This window comes from Bemisia tabaci, chromosome 5, assembly GCF_918797505.1.
Source record: "Bemisia tabaci chromosome 5, PGI_BMITA_v3".
NCBI classification, from domain to species: Eukaryota; Metazoa; Arthropoda; class Insecta; order Hemiptera; family Aleyrodidae; genus Bemisia; species Bemisia tabaci.
Window position 1 is genome coordinate 51,184,720 of NC_092797.1, and position 17,436 is coordinate 51,202,155.

At 42.0% G+C, this 17,436-nt stretch overlaps 1 protein-coding gene across 1 annotated transcript in view; it reads left to right on the forward strand.

Annotated features, from left to right (window-relative positions):
- The window catches only part of LOC109030839 (uncharacterized), a 143,610-nt gene extending 127,264 nt beyond the window's left edge, over positions 1–16,346 (forward strand). The window contains exon 5 of the mRNA XM_072300907.1: positions 16,144–16,346. The gene's annotated coding sequence lies outside the window, so the exon portion shown is untranslated. The remainder of the gene's footprint in view (positions 1–16,143) is intronic.
- Positions 16,347–17,436: the final 1,090 nt, after the last annotated feature.

Genomic DNA, 17,436 nt, shown 5'->3' on the forward strand with positions numbered 1-17,436 from the left:
TTTCTACGAATTTTGAAACTTAATGTTTGAAACCATTGAAACTGTGAATTTTTTAAAGTTTTGAAACCAATCATTTTTGATACCAACTCTGTACTTTTTGGAAAATATGATTTATTTTTTTTTAAACCCGCAGGAGCTTTGAAGCACGCCCTAGAAAATGTTCACAGAAGGTTGTAAATTTTATCCTTAAATTTTAAATTCTTTCGAACTACTTCGTTAAATGTAATGGTGGTAATGTTTCCCACTTATTTTCTTTCTGAATAAGATGATTACTTTTTATGCGTTTTATCACTTGAAATTTGGAACAGTGTTGGGTCAATTTTTAATGTATGATGATTTAAGTAGGTTTCATTGATCTGTGTTTTGGACAAGCAATATTTCTTTTTTTGTGACGCCTGGTGTGAATTTGGAATTGACGGTTTTGTGATGTCAATGCACCAACGGCTAGATTGTAGAATTGCTGATCCACTTTAGTTATGAACCTGACATTTTATGAATGACCAGCATATTTTTTTTTGACAACCTGTTTCCGTATTCTTGAAATTTCGCTACATTATAGCCTTAAAGTGAAGCTTTGACCCGCGTATATCTATTGCGCACCCCGAAGATGTAGTTCTGCACATAGTTGGTTTTAAAGTAGGGTTTAGGGTTTACCTACAGTCGTGGAATGTTGTCTTGATAAATAATAAGAATATGTAAGATCACTTGAGGAATCTTAAATGAACCTGGCAAATCTTTTAATTTGAGATGGGAGTTACTTAGTGTCAGTGGTGGTAGTCTGACAAAGTAAATACGTAGAATTCTTCCAGTTGTAATTTCCAGTGTCTCAACTCAGTTTTGTAGTTTGGGAGTCCGATTTTTTGTGTGGAATTAAGAATTGGCCACCATATGAATTGCTAGGTTCATGGATTTGACTAGCCAAGAAGGTGTTTTGACCAATCTCCCGTATTTGAGGACTCTGCAAACAAGTTTTCGAGTTGAGCTATTGTTTGGTTGCTGTGAAAATTCTCGCAAAATCTCAATCAAAGATATTGTTGTCTACATGGGACGTTATGATGCTCTCAGTCATTTGATAATTGGAACGATTCATTATCAGACACATGGAAGACAAAAAACCAACAGTAAAACTATTGCAGTAAGGGTCACGTCTAGTTTATGTATTTATGGTCAGCTCAACTAAAACAATTTTTTTCCCTTGTTCGTTGGCCGTAGGGAAACTTCTTGTTGGTTTCTACTTGAATTAATGGCCAGTTTTGTATTTTCCTGCTTGTGTCCATTACATTTTCTACCGATGTTTCCGTTGTTAATCCTCTGTAAATTTTCAGTCTAACATAATATTTCATGTCAATGTCATGTGTCTTCCTTTTGTAACTAATCTGTAAAATCATGCAGAAATTTTCCTCTATTTTTTCTCATAGAATCTTTTTCGTAATTTTGTTCAGGATGAAGTAACTTAGTGAATTGTCTTGGGGATTTCGCCCTAAAAGCTGAAAGTAGTGTATCTCAACTTTTTTGTGTATACCTTTTATAAAATGTATATTTTAAGCTTCAAGACAGCAGTCTCCTCATCTCCGAAAAGGAGGAGATTTGTAACGAAGAATTTCATTCTCCGTTTTAAGTTTTTCCCCTTCTTTTGTAGACCAAAATAGCGACAAATGTGTCACGGCTTGGCGACACCGCGCCACGACGCCCGGTGACGGTACATCAGCTGTTTGAATAATGAAAAGAAATGGAATACTGTTTCTCCTTTTTTTTCTCTCTCGAAGATAACTGCGAAATCAGGGTTTTCCGTAGATTTACCCAAAACGAAAAATTGTAAAAAATTCTAAACTACTATAAACTTCTGTAGGAAATTTTCCTACATCCATTTCTGTAAATTTTATATTTTAATTAATTTTTCTTGTAACAAAAATTTTGCAACGAATGTCGAGATCGTCTTTCAATAGCTTCAAATCAATCTGATAGCCCTCTAAGCCAAACATTGTTCATCACCCTCTCCTTTCCGGAGGGTCACCTCTTCTCTCATCTTTCCTAAATCTTTCTCGACTCGAGGTGCACGTTAGTGAGTAGCATCTCGTCGAGCCCTCTGTCCATTTCACTTTCCTCTTTTCTCTTCCTCTGTGCTGAGGTGCACGTTAGTGAGTAGCATCTCGCCCAGCTTCACTCCTCCTCTTCTCTTACATGTATGTATCCTGCAATTTTAAGCCTTGAGGTGCACGTTAGTGAGTGGCATTTCGGCTAAATTATTATTATCCTCATTTTGAGTGTAGGTTGAGTAGGATCCTCACAAATTTAGCTAATAAACGGACATTCTTTTTGTAAATTTGAGACACAAGAGTTTGATCATTCTTCCCCTCTTTCAAACTCTCGCATTTTTAAAATTGGCGCCCGAATCCAGGATCCCGGCGAGCTCATTCCGGCAACTACAGTAACGTTGGCTTATCTTATTCCAGAAGGACGTATGTGCCTCTGATGAAACGGGATTTGCCTCGTTACAGGGGGCAGCCCCGAGTTAGGGCCTCTTGGTTGCCAGGGGTGCGGCCCCGGGTCAGGGCCTCTTGGTTGCCAGGGCGCCAGCCCCCGGCTTCTGCTCCTTGAAGCCAGCATAGAGTACATAGAGTTGTAATGTAAGGGGGTGAGCTGGCGCTACTTTTAAGCATTTTCCAGGTCCCGAATTCCGAGACTCCTGTGTGACGCCGGGTCACTTTTTCGATACATTATCGATTGTTTGCGATACACGGGTACCCGGCCATCCGATGTAAACAAAGAAGATAGGGATCACCACGTATTCCGCACCGCCATCTTGGATCGAACTTGTATCGAAAAAGTGACCCGAACTCGGCGCACACCGGGCTCGGAACTCGTCGAGCAGAACATGGCGCCAGCTCTCCCATTTACATTACGACTCGATGTACTGTATGGAAGCCAGTCGGGCCGGTCCGTACTACATTGCCTGAAGTCAATGATTCGCCTTCAAATGGCCGGGTATGCAAAATGACTGCCTAAACGCACGAATAGTGGTATCAGAATTTTGCATTAAGTTTACGGATTGATTTGAAGGCGCTCTCCTGTATCCATCGAAGGCCTTGTCCAACGATGTTGACCAAAAAGTTCATAATTTTGGGTTTTAAATCGTTCCGCTTATTCGAAAAATGCCGTGGAATATTATTTTGACAAAGTATTAAGATTGATTTTGGTCTCTACGTTTCGTGGGAAATGTGCCCCAATCGAAAACAAACTTGACTCAACTTGAAATCGACCCGACCGGAAATTTGTTCCAACCCAAAATTTGGTCGTTCTCGGATGGAGAATAACCAATTTCAATACCAATATATCATTGAGATTCCTAAAAAATCCGTAAATTGCCTAAAAATTCTAAAAATTTTCCGTAAAGAATCTTAAAAATCTTTTATAACCGATCGACGTATCGACTTGTCAACATTAAAACTCGATTTTGCATGTAAAAATACGTAGGAACCGGTGTGTATAACATGTGTAAACAACGATAACAACCCCGTAGACACATCAATTCAGCAAGAAAATAGAGGAAAATAAGGCCGGAGGTGGACCCCTTACGGGTAGATACGTAGAATCGAGTATCACTGGAAAAAAAGTCGCTTGGATCAAGAGTTCAGACTTTCAATAACATTGACAAGAAAAAATAATCTTGATTCAATATGATTTTTTCTTGAATCAAAGAACCGAGCTCTTGATATAGGCGGATTTCCTTTCGATTCAAGCAGAAAGTCCGATTCAATCAAGAGTATTTTTTCTTGTCAATATTTTTAAGAGTCTGAACTCTAGATCCAAGCGGCTTTTTTCCAGTGTAACCTGCATGACGCAAAATTCTCTCATTGAAATTTCCGAGTCTTTTCGTCATAAAAACCCAACATCATGCATCCAGCGTCGTAAATATGGACTGCATTTCGCCATTCGAAACAACATAACAATATCTAGCTCAGTTCAGAGACAACGTATACATTAGTCTCCTTATGTACATACGTGTTTTTACGTAAGGGCTAGGAATAGCAATTCCGAATTGCATAATGAAGTCTATGTGTAAATAGCAGCTTATGTAACACGCAGAACCGACGTATCATCGGCTTTCCTTGTGATTCAAGTAGAAAGTCCGATTCAATCAAGAGTGTTTTTCTTTGTCAATGTTTTTAAGAGTCTGGACTCTAGATCCAAGCGAATTTTTTTTTAGTGACGCTAGCATGTCCCAATGTCATTTTGCATTCATATCAACCGGGGTTTTGGCCGCCATAGACTCCGGCACTGAATTTCACTCCTAGATTTTGAACATAGAACCTAGCGAGTCCCCCGTCCCCGAGAAAAGCCTCATTATAATCAGCCTCTCTCAACTGAGACAAAAAAAAACTTTGGCCCACGCAATTTTTCAGCGACCCGCCGCGTAAGGGCTCAACAACGCCACCCATGTCGTCGAATCCGAGTGCCAGACGGACTTTTCCCTCGCACGACGAGGACTCGAAACATGAACGCAGACGCTCAAATGAGAGTGGAGGATGCATGAATACTGATGCGCGGCCTGGCGGTCCCGTCCAACCCCACAACTCCTCCCTCAGCCGAACCCTACCTTCCCTTCAGCCCCACGCTTTTCAGAGACCACGTAGCGGCGAGGTTATGCCCTTGGGTCACGAAGAAGTTAGCAGGGGGTGGGCCCTGTTCCAGGGTGGGTCCGAGCGGGAGACTAAGTGACTCACTGCCTTGATTGAAGAGCAGTGACCGGGCCCCGGCACACACCAACGGAAAAGTTATTAATTATCATTATTACCCGGTCTGGATGCCACTTGCCTTATCGTCGCTCCTCTCACCCAAGGGTTTATCTCTATCACCACGTGAGCCCTGGTTTACGTATAAACCCATGCTTTTTGGGGCTCATGCAGAAATCGAGATGCGTCCTTACGTCGGAGCGCCCGACCTGCGACGCAGTGCCAAGAGATTATGATAATTGGACAAAGGCTTAGACAGTCTGGCGCGAGAGGGAGGGGCCTAGGCGTTGCCGTGGTCCAAGGTGGAGTCCAAACCTAATTTATACGTATAAAATTGACTCTTTTATATTTTGATAACTCTATTTATTTCGCCCCCCGAGACACCCAGCCGACCTCGTCCCTCTGGTGAACCCTCCATTCCGTAAGAGGGGTAACGTGTCAGGGGTCATCGGGGATTGCAGTTGGGATGCTTCGACGTCTGGCGATTCACTCATCGGGGCTTGGACCGAATTTATTTGGGTACCCCTCGCAGCCCCCACTGAATATTTATTTATTTATCTCCCTGGTGTCCGTGCTCCAGATGGGCCGATAAGAACGCCTTCGGTGACAAATTTCGTGATTGATCGCTTCCGTCTGCGGCTGGGCTGCTCCTTGTCGCTTTTGCTTTGATTTTTGATACTCATGTCGATCGAATTCGATTATGGTTTTCCGCGTGGGCGTTTGCTGCGCACAGTGTTGCATTTCAGCGCGAAAATAGGAGATTTCCGACCAGGTAGGATATAACATGTATCTTGACATTTTCGAAGCAATCGGTGTTTAGGTGAATTGAGGGGCTCGGGAGGACAAGGCGCACAAGTGAACTTCTAAAAAATTAAGGTATGAATGATTCCAAGTGAAACTAGTTTATTAGTTTAGTGAAGTCAGTTTTAATGCATATTCTGTGAAAAGTTCGCTCCCGAATTCAAATTTTTAAGCATCAAAAAGTCAGTTTGGACTTTGTTCCCTCCATAAGGATCCATGTGATTTCGAAACTTCAAACGCGTATGTCTCGAAATAGCAAAAACTGCACTTACGCGCCATGCCCTCCAAGCCCCTCAATTTTACCTTTTGGAATTCCTCTGACGGTTTTGACTGCTCAATTACTCAATTTACTCGTCCATACGAGATAACTCATCGAAAGATCAGGAATAATTTATTGACTGATTTGCAGTCAATTCTTAGCGCACTTCGAGAACGATTTAGATTCGTCTGGATCAGTTGCATTTTGCCCGAAACACCCGAAATTTTCCGTAAAAATTACACTTTTCCTGGAAAAAAAAAATGTATCATCCCTAAAATTTGTGCACGATGAAGGGAACCCAATGTCACTCTCAGGTTCAGCAACCAAAAATATGTCGTGCATCATATATTGCATGTCAGCGGCGTGGTGTGTTCTGCGATATACCGATTAGTCTACCATTAAACCTATGGGAAAGGATCTATAAACAGGATGTTCGCAACGAACACCTTAATAGATCCATAAATCAATAGATTCTTTACCAGACTCAACACGTGTGAATTGTGACTCGTGTGTATCTTTATTTCCTCATTAATAGATTTCTTTCTTCAAATATCGATAATCGATAATTCATGCCCCGCCACTGATTGTATGCCTGAAAATGTTCCACGCTGCTCACGATATTGAATTTTTTCCGTTCAAATGCCATCCTCCGCTCATATACGTATACCACATAATTAAAAGCTTTTCAAATTGTTTACCGCCGGAAAGGATGGAAAACATTTTTTTCTAAATCATGCAAGTGATTTTTTTTTTCAGCTAATCTTCCCGCTGTAGCCATAAATAACTTTAGTTTGTTCCAGCACCGTCGAGAAATTCATTTTTCAAAAACTGAAGGTTTTCCCAGTTTTCCCAGAATTTTTTTTTAAAAATTCAATTTTCCGAATTACTGCCTTGTGCTGGAAAGAACTAAGGATATTTTCAGCTTCAAAGTAGTAAATTGAGAAAGAATGTTACATGATTTTGAGAAAAGAAAAATGCTCCGCATAAGTCAAGAATTCCTCAATAAAGCTCCTCTTGTCAGCCCGTCATGGGAAAATTATTCACAGAGTAGACTCACACCGCGAAAAGATATAGTTTTGCTCATGGAGAGATGGAGCATCCTGCTGGCGATTTTGCACAAAAGAAGATCAAACTCTGCTATCATATTATAGCATTGAGTATTGTAAGTTATATCATGTTAAAGAGGTATGGTAACTCTTTTTCAGCACGGTAAACACATGCTCATATGATGCGCGCCCGAAACAGTCCATCAATTCTGATAGCCAGTATAATGTTTTGCCTACGACGCTATTTGAAGGCGAAACTTGGGTCGGTAACTTGGGAACGAGTGGCAGGCCAAGCTTACGCTCCATTACATACAAATAGAGCCAATTGCTAATCGCATCTTTTTAGTTTAGGAATGTCATGCCGCTGTTTTGGTCGGTTCAATAGTTTCTAGCTATAATGAAGCTGTTACAGCCATAAATAAACAGCCGCTCCTTTTGGAAGGGATAAACTTCCTGAAGTTTACAGACCAATAGGAGCACTTGTTTACCTAAGTAAGTGCCATAAGTGCTCTATGATAGCCTAGTACTTTTAAACCAACCAAAATGCACGACTGGCCTGTGCGAAGTGGAGTACCTATACAGTGAGAAAATCGCCATCTCAATCTTTCTACTGCAGGAAAAGTATGTCGCTCTGTGATCGATCGGCTTTCATAGTAGCCTCTTCGCTTCTTGTTTTGGACCAAAGCAAACAAATAAAGTGGTGGCAGAGTTATAGATATAATAGGGATTTTTTTATATTCATATTCTGGATTGTGTTCTGAACAAACTTGGATAGATATTTTTGCCGAAGTTTACATTTTTGATGTGGTTAGCATTCATTTTTCACCCGATAATACGATTCCTCTTCATTGAGTTTGTTCGCATCGGTCCAAAAAATATAAATTTCAATGCAAAGAGACAAACGGAACCACCTCAGTATGAAAATAGAGCAAGGGACAAGACGCGCGTTGATGACGGCGCAGAGATACAACTATTCATGCTTTATGGATGTCCGTGTTGCAGCTGCAAAATTGAAGGCGCGATAACGCGAGACGTGAACTCACTATGCTCCGCTTTGTGCTGTCAACGAGGTGTTGCTCAGATTCGGGAGAGATGTTAAAAAACGAGGCCCGATTACTTTTCTCCTATCCTCGGCTGTGTTGCTCACGTAGTCCTTGAAGCACCGCACCACAAATAAGACAAATGAAAACAAGCACAGTGGAAATGGAGAAAGGGAAAAGACGCGCGTTGATGATGGCGCAGAGATACAACTATTCGTACTCGATGGATGTCCGTGTTGCGTCTTTAAAATTGAAGGCGCGATGGCGCGAGTCGTGAACTCCGCTCTATGCTGCCAATGAGGTGTTGCTCAGATTCGGGAGAGATGTTAAAAAACGAGGCCCGATTACTTTCCTCTTATCTTCGGCTGTGTTGGCCACGCAGTCCGTGGAGCACCGCACCAAATAAATAGACGAACGAAAACAAACACAGCCTGGAAATGGAGCAACGGAAAAGACGCGCGTTGATGACGGCGCAGAGATACAACTATTCGTGCTTGATGGATGTCCGTGTTGCGTCTTCAAAATTGAAGGCGCGATGGCGCGAGGCGTGAAATCTAATCTGCCACTGAGATGTTGTGCAGATTCGGGAAAAAATCAAAACACAAGGCCCGATTATGTCTCTTCTATTTTAGCGGTAAAATAATAGTAATCATTCTGCACAGTCTTTATGTAGAAATGTATGAGGTTCGAACTGTTTGCCCAACCAATTCCTTATGGTAAACTTGTTCTGTTATGAAGAATGTAACTGGATTGCATTTTGCAAAAAGGAACCACCAGCATTACAATGTTGCTAAGATTGTGCAACCTCTTTTGTCTTGGAGGAAAAACCCGAATATCCATTAATAGTTTCTATTTTACTCGCTAAAAACTGTGAATTTAAGACAAAAATTACCATCTAAACATAGTTTTTCACGATTTCCGCAATTTAATTGCAAAGGATGAAGTTGCACAATCTTAGCATCATTGCAATGCTACTGGTTCCGTTTTGCAAAATGCAATCCAACTAGGGTTAATACTTTGTAGTGCTCTATAAAAATAAAACCTTAAACAAATCCTTGGCTGTGTTGTTCGCTTAGCCCTTGAAGCACCATTTCAAAATACTTACAGTTACTATAAAAATTGGCTCTACTACCACGACCAGGGCAGTGACAGAGTCCTCGGCGCGCGGCGTCCCCCGTCATGCGTCAATTGCGTCACCCATGACGGGGACGCGAGGGAGTCTGTAAAAGTCGGGTGAGTGACGTGATAATTCCCGGTGATTGTCAATTTGTTCGGGGGCGAGGGGTGGGGGGGGGGGCGAGGCGGGAGTCGCGACTCGGGGTCCCGAGGGCTGTCGCGGACGACGGACGGCGCGACGCGGCGCTCGGATATGCGATGTCGATCCGATAAATGGGACATTAGATCAAATCTGGGAGCTTCCATCCTGGATACGCCGCTCTCCGATCCGCGTTCCCTAGTCGTCCCTGCTCCAAGCCGCATTCCTCCGCCGCACGTTGCCGGATCCCCAGGGATCGGAGGAAATGTATTCAAGGGCCGTATTCATGGCCAGCGGACTGATTATTGAAATTTATGGACAAGGCTATAGACAAAGAAGACATGGGGTATATGGAGCGATCCTGCTGGTTGAAATGGGTGGTTCCTATAGACATAGGGAGGAAATGATAGACTAACTGTTAGGCCTCTCGTGGGTTGCCGTTAGTTAGTCTATTACCTACTTACTTTGTCCATTGCAACCATCCGCTTCCACCTGTAGAATCTCTCCATATCTCTTTTGTCTCCTTTTTCTATAACTTTGTCTATCAATTTCAATAATCGGCCCGCAGAGATGCACAATGAAATTCTTCGGAATTAAATTGCATTTTTCTGCTAGGTAATTTTTCATTTCCCATGAAATGTCGACTATTTTTCAGGGGCTCTGCGTGCAAATTCCAAAAATCATCCGAGAATCTTCGAAAAACTTCGAAATTTGACTCAGGATATTTTTCACCCCTTTTTTCAAAGTTTGAAAATCAAGATTTTACTTTTGCTGTGCTTTTTATACCACGTCTCTCACAGAAGTTCTACAAAAAATGCCCCTGAACAGTTTATTAAATGTCATAAAATGATGCATCTCTGGCCATAGCACATTGGCACATACTGCTCTCACCTGCTACTCTAATAGAAAATGAATTAAGCCTCGTTCCTATTCGAGTCGAACGTAACATTCGTCGATTTTAAATTATTTAAGCAAAATCTGGGAGGCTTTTGGACGAAAGTTGACAAAATATAACAGTCTCCACTTGTACGCTATTTGATTAACTCTCTGTAAACTTGATTTTTGCTCTCACTGTAGTTACTGGAAGTTTGTCGAAACTTAGGATTTTTACCTTCGTATTTCGTAAATTTTGCAGTGGCGTATCATTGTAATTCATTGAAAAGATCCATTCCCAGAGTCAGAATTCTGACACATACTCGATATTTATCATATGGATTGCATTTTGCAAAAAGGAACCACTAGCATTGCAATGATGCTAAGACTGTGCAACTTCATCCTTTGCAATAAAATTGCGGAAATCGTGAAAAACTATGAAATTTAGATTGTAATTTTTGTCTTAAATTCATAGTTTTTAGCGAGTAAAATAGAAACTATTAATGGATAATCGGGGTCTTCCTCCAAGACAAAAGAAGTTGCACAATCTTAGCAACATTGCAGTGCTAGTGGTTCCTTTTTGCAAAATGCAATCCATATGAGAAATGTCTATTTTTATAATGCGATATCCAAGGCCTGCAATCATAGTGTCAACCATATGAAGCCCCCTAAAGAAAGGGACTGTTTAAAGACCGACTAGATAAATACGACCCTGTAGCCACATGGCAACGCGCGATGGCATCGCCGTTGGATGGTTGATCTGAGCTTCTGAAAGTGGAAGTCGCGACAGAGACGGAATCGGTGACAGTGCCGGGATTCAATTAGCAGCGTCTCAGCTCCGGCTCGGCCGCGGGATCGTATTGAAATGTACTCGATTTTCGAGTGAATCCAACCCCGACCATTTATGCCCGCGCTCGCGACTCGCGACTGTCCCATGTTACTTGTCTAATGTCATCGCTTCACACGCTGTCATATCGCGCGCGCGCATCGCTTCCCTGTCGCTCCATGTAAACACCCATCAACACACGTTTGATATCCACTTTCATCTGTCACCACACCACGATCGCGCTTCTCTGTTTCCGCGCGACGAGCCGGGCGGGCAAAGGCCCCTTTCGCCACCAGCGGCCTTTTATGATCCTCTTGAGTAGAGTCCCTTTATACCCAGAGTTAAGACAACTCACTTTTGGTTGGGCCAGGGTTGGGCTGAAAGTGGCCTAAAAAAAATCCAATTCTGATTGGTTCTCGCTCATGGAGGCCGAAACGAGTGCACCAAGATGGCGGTACCTCGAATGTGAACAAGAATAATGAAAATATTACCTAATTGTGGTTTATCAAGAGTAAATTGTTATTTCCATCGGTCCAAAATGAAAATAGATTAAGAAATTATTCACAAACCAATCTCATTTTCTTTTTAATTGATCAATTTGTTGATGTTGTTGTTTTTGTGTGACAGACATCGCAGGATTCTTGATCCTTATCCCTCAATATCGTTCGTTTGGGTGCACTCATTTCGGCCTCCATGGCCAGCCAAGGCCGGCTGCCAGTCAGCTGATAATCGAGTTGTCTTAACTCTGGGTATAAAGGGACTCTACTCTTGAGTTTTTATTCATGGATGAAGAGAGGGGCTTGGAGGACAAGACGCATAAGTGCAGTATTTCAAATAATTGGGATATAAATGATTTCAAGTAAAACTAGTCTTAATGCATACTCTGTGAAAAATTCGCTCCCAAATTCCAGTTTTTAAGCATCAAAAAGTCAGTTTGAACATTATTTCCGCCCTATGGCTCCATGTAATTTCAAAACTTGAAACACGTACTACAGCAAAAACTGCTGTAGATTCCACTCCGTAATAGTGTAAGCCACGCTGTAAGGAGAATAAAATCCGTTCAACATTCACATCACTCAGGGGTTTTTGGCGCTATTTACACTCCGGCACAGAATTTCACTCTAAATTTTTAACGGTGTATAACCAAGGAATTTTGTTGGGGATGACGTGTCTTAATAGGACGGTAATAACTGGATTGCAGTTTGCATAAAGGAACCAGAAGCATTGCAATAGTGCTAAGATTGTGCAAATTCATACTTTGCAGTAAAATAACTGGTCATGAATAAATAAGGAATTTACATGGTAATTTTTGTCTTAGAGTCATAGTTTTCAGCGAGTAAAATAGAAACTGTCAATGGTAAATCAGGGTTTTTTCTACGACAAAAGAAGTTGCACAATCTTAGCAACATTGCAATGCTCGTGGCTCCTTTTTGCAAAATGCAATTCAACTGTTCTATGTTCGAAACATCAGAAATCGTCATATGGCGTCTACGTCTAAAAATGATTATGGTATAAGGTACAGTGATATGAGTATGGTTATCGCCAAATATTGCGATTTTTTGAAACGACACGTAAGCCACCTGCAAATTGCATGTGACGCACAACATGACATCGGAAGGAATATGTGCATACCCTTGCGTTTCCCATACATAGTTTATTTTTTTGTTCACTTGTGCATAGTTCCTTGCAGCATGAATTCGTTCATGTCACATTCAACAAAATTTTCCGGTCAGAGTAAACATACGATTAAAGTTCTGACTTTGAGGTGATGCACAAAGAAAAAAGAACTAGTTCAAGAATGTGAAATTTCTTGATTGATCGTGTGATTTAATGTGTATTACACATTAAATCACGCAAAATCTCATAAAATTCATTATATTTCCTTAAAGCCCCGGAATTTTCTGGGCACCAGAGCTGACTCAATGCTCATCAACCCTTCAGAGTAAACGTTCATCACTCGTGGTCAAACGCTGCGAGTAACCCAAACAAACTGAACCATATTCCAGCACTCCGCAGGTTGTGCATTGTTCCCTCGTTTACGAATTGCTCCGTTATTGTTCAAAAGTCGGCGCACACAGCCTGGGAGGAGGAGGGGCTTAACAGACAATACTCACACGCTACTTACTGTCGTGCTACGAAGAAAACCGTATGAACACTCCAACCCTGCTAAATTTCTCGAATCGAAATACTTATTTCTCAAGAAAGTTTTGAATATTTTTCCTTCGAATTTGTAAGAATTAAGTCACCAATTACAGGGAAAATTATTTGAAAACTTAGAAGGGCAGAAACAATAATTTCCAAAAAAAACTTGAGTTTCATCGAACAAAATTTGGCATCGTCTGAAAGCTCATACGATGTCCTTCCTCCGTACAATCCGCGTGCTTCATTAAACGGCACCCGTTTTGATTGAGGCACGGGCTTCCTCAAGTATTAATGAAGTTCAATCGTTGTTTTTTGAGGAGAAAGGGAGCGTTGGCACGTAGATGCGTGGACTGACTAATTAAGGATCCCTAAGAACATGTTAACTTCCAAAAGTGAAATATTCTCTGAATACTGTTGCGTTATGGATCCTTTAGAGGATCGAGCCAATGTCCACGTGTGCGAAATTAGCTCGTTGAGTAATTTTTAATTAATGCATTTTTGAAAAGTAGAGAGTATATACAGTTTACAGAAATTTTCCTCAACTTATTTAAAGAATATTAGCGCGTGAAAAAGAAGTCCAAAGTTGCGTATATTAATCTTCCAATTCGACGCGCATCTCCCAGGAAGCCAAATGGCGTCCAAACATATCCTAAGGCACTCCCGACCGTATCACTCCTCGACCGCAATTTAGAATCCGGGCAGTCGTTGTCAATGGACGATTCACATCGCAAATTGTGGCAGAGGAATCGCGCGCCCAAAAGGGCACTCGTAGCGGGGCGGATAGTTTCGGACGCCATCTTGGCTTTGGCGGCCATGCTGACAGGAATTGGAGCTCAAAATACGCAATTATGAAGTTGTTTTTTGTGGATTCATATTATTTTTAAAAAATGTGGGAAATTCATGTGAACTTTGTTTGCCTTCTTCTCGTCAAAAAAGCCAGAATTAAAATTTATTGAAAACGCTCATTTATGAGTACCCTACTAATTGAAGACACGTCGATTTATCGATGAATCGGATGAAAGGCGGTCAAAGAAGATGCTTGAATGGGTTCCTCCTGGGAGTATAAGAATACAGACGCCCAGTGAAAGGATGGCGACATGGGGTTTTCGGGGAAATGAGGGATTGCAAACTCCCTGTTGGACTTTGGCGGCTAGGTGTCGCAGAGCGCCAGAGAGCACTGTGAAAGCGGCTTTTTTGTATGTATCGACTTATCGAAAATCCATCGATGATATCGATCTTATGAACTGCGGTATATTCATTGATGACAGCGTGTCATTTTTTGCCAAATAAAGGAGACGAACCCAAGTCCGTAGTCGCTAAGTCAATAATAATAATAAATCGCGAACGAGCGCGTGGTACGAATATCGCAACCATTTCCTTATAAAACCGAGTCGGTGCTCAATGAGTCGAAGGAACACGAGGCCGAATCAAAGGGGAGACCCAACCTTTGACGGGTCGGCGAGCCAGTCGCCGGTCTCCGGTCGGTTTCAGCGAAAAAATCCGGAGATTAAAAATGCGAAAACCGTGGAATGCGCGCGACGGAGATCTACGATCTCCGAGGAGCCCCCCGTGAAATATTAAAGGCGAAAAGGAAAAATATCGCGTCTGGAAAAGCCTCGGGTTTGGAGTTGCCGCTTTGGCCGGCAGATGCCGCGGTAGTCGCGCGCAGCCGTCAAATTCTGATCGATTCGGAACGCTATTTCGGGGCCCATAAATCCTCCGCCGTCGCATAAATCCTCGCTCTTGCTCCGAAAGGTGCTTCTAACACTACAAGATGAGCCCTGGCCCCCTAGTATTTACCAAGATTCTAGGGCTCACGCAGGAATGGAGTTGCGTCTCGCCGAAATAGGCGAACCTTAAACGAGACTCCTCTTATCTTGTCCTTCGATCGCCATCACATTTTTCGCGACAGTGCTGAAGCATCCCCCCTCCTCTTTCCTTCCCCCCACTCTTCGAGAAAAGGAGGGGGGTCTACGTTGTGGACCGGCCCCTACCGTTGCCATATTGCAATTTTGTTTGTTTTGCAATAATGGACCGCGGTCAGTAGAGGAGCACCCACACGGCGAGAGTATGGACACTGGTCGTGGGGCCCATGGAGATCCTTTGGGATACACGAAGAAAAGAAGTTCCGGTCTTATTGAACATCGAAATTTTTACACGGCCAGATAACGGAAGTTTAAAGTTACTGAATCCTAACTTAGTTTCAGCAGTTTAAGCTTAACACAATTTGGTTCCTAACTCTGAAAACTTCGGTTATCTAAACTGGGAAGGTTCGGTATCTAATATAAATCAAAATTCAGTCCCTGTAGGTAATCAAAATATTTTACTCAAAGTTACAAAATGGCTGCGACTGAAGATCGGAGCGGGTGACAGAGGGTTGTTGCCAATATTTGACGATCATTAACTGCTACACCTGCTTCCAACGTCATCATAGCAGAGATGCAAGTTGAAAAGATTTTTATCTATGAATGTAATGCATAAAATTGGTTTCATTTCAGACATTTTGGTTTGAACATTTCGGATTATGATTTCAATTAGCTTAACTGCTAACTTAAAAATACCGCGTCAACACTAGAAGCCAAGTAGGGGCTGGTTCCAAATTTTACCGCAGGGTGGGCTGAGAAAGGGGGAATTTAAAGAAGGTCTGTGCGAGATCACTTAAAAAATGCCGAGAGGGGCCGCTAACTTGTGTCACAAGGAACTACAGAGCGACCCCTTTGGCTAAGTGTAGGGGCAGTCCTCCCTTAGCTCCCAGATTAGTCCGTACTCGGTCATAGTCTTTGATTCAGCTTTTTTGTTCGCATCGTTTGTCTTAAAATCGTAGAAAATTATTCTATGCTCTTGTACTAGTGGTCCAATTTTGAGTTTAAGTACACTAACATTGAATATTTTGGGATTTTAGCAAACATATTATGGATGTTTATGACAGTAGCACTTGTAAGAAGTATCGGTATGGTAGCCGAGTGCTACGCGAGGGAAGAATGTAAAGCTGTATGAAACTTACTTTTATTCAAATTTGAAACATTGGACCTCTTTACTTGTACACCTGGCTCGACCATATCAATACTTCTTACTGACATTAAGATCCCTTTTCCTTGGACGAACACCTTTACACAAATGCAAATGAATAACCTTTTGACTTTAACAAATGCCTTATTTTTGTTTCAGGGTTGCAGTTGAAACCTTAGAGCACAATTGAAGCTCAGCAGAGGAGCCTGCTATGTTCTGTTCACAGCCACATGTTTTGAGATATCAATTTTTATGCACGGCCTGCGCTGCAGTAGTGAAAAAATGAAGATTCTGGTTGCAAAGGTAAGAAGATCTCACCCTTGAATCTCCGTTCATGTCAAATGTTGAAATACACGATCGGGTTTAACTGTGTACATTTCCGAAAAGTTTTAACTCGTATTTTGACCGTCAGATTTCAAAACTGACCCGGACCACCCAGGACCATAAAAATTTAAAAAACAGGAAATGCATGCTAATATGAAGTTACATGTCACTGCGTCTTTTCAGAGGTCATTACTTAAATTTCAGGAGGGGGTGTGTTTTGATCCTGTTTTACGTATCCGTCGGGGTGGGGTGGGCGGGGGCAACTCCAAGCCAGAGGGTAAAGAATTTTACAGACTGCCCCTTATTATTTATTCATGCAAGAAGGTGAACGAGCACCCGGAAAATCGGCAACAGCGCAAGCTTAACATCCCGGCTGACAAGTCCAGTATTTATTGCTATTTATTTGCTAATTTCATTCTTAGCTCCTCCGCCGTGGAAAATGTATCTTTCATTTGCCGCTTTAATTATTTTTCTCATTTCTGGGCCCCGTCTCGATGACTTGCATCGATTCATTTTCCTTTAATTTATTTTCAGTTTCAGGGTGACTCGGCTCCTCGGCTCATATTTATCTATCCGTGTATCCGCCGCCATTTTTAGAAAGTGTCGCTCATACGAGGCGCCTGAGCCAGACTGAAAAATGAGTCTAGGCCTCGGTTATCTTTTTACCCTTTATGGCCGCAATACACATTCTCCATCGCTGATTCATTATGCTCCCTTGAGTGCTGCGCTTCCATTCACCAATGGGAAAACTTAGTAGGCAGGTTAAAGATGAGAGGACGGGCGGGGACCTATACCTTTGGATTAAGCATCGAAATTGATATACAAAGCTTATTGATATTTTTCGGGGGGGGGGGGGGGGGTTGGGGGTTGAAAACGTAGAGATTGTAGCACTGGTTCCAGACAGGGCATTTTTTGGTTGCGGTGTCTCAGAATCCCTGTTAATGTTTCATTCATTATAGTCGAAGCAAATCGTATTGAATTCGTTTAAACTTTTACGGAATTTTCTCCAAGATTGTACAATGCTACAAAAGAAAAATTCCTGAAAATTTACTGAATAGTTTCCCTCCTAAAATATAAATTAGCAGTGAAGATTTCGAGACACCGCAACGATGAATGCCCTTTCTGCAA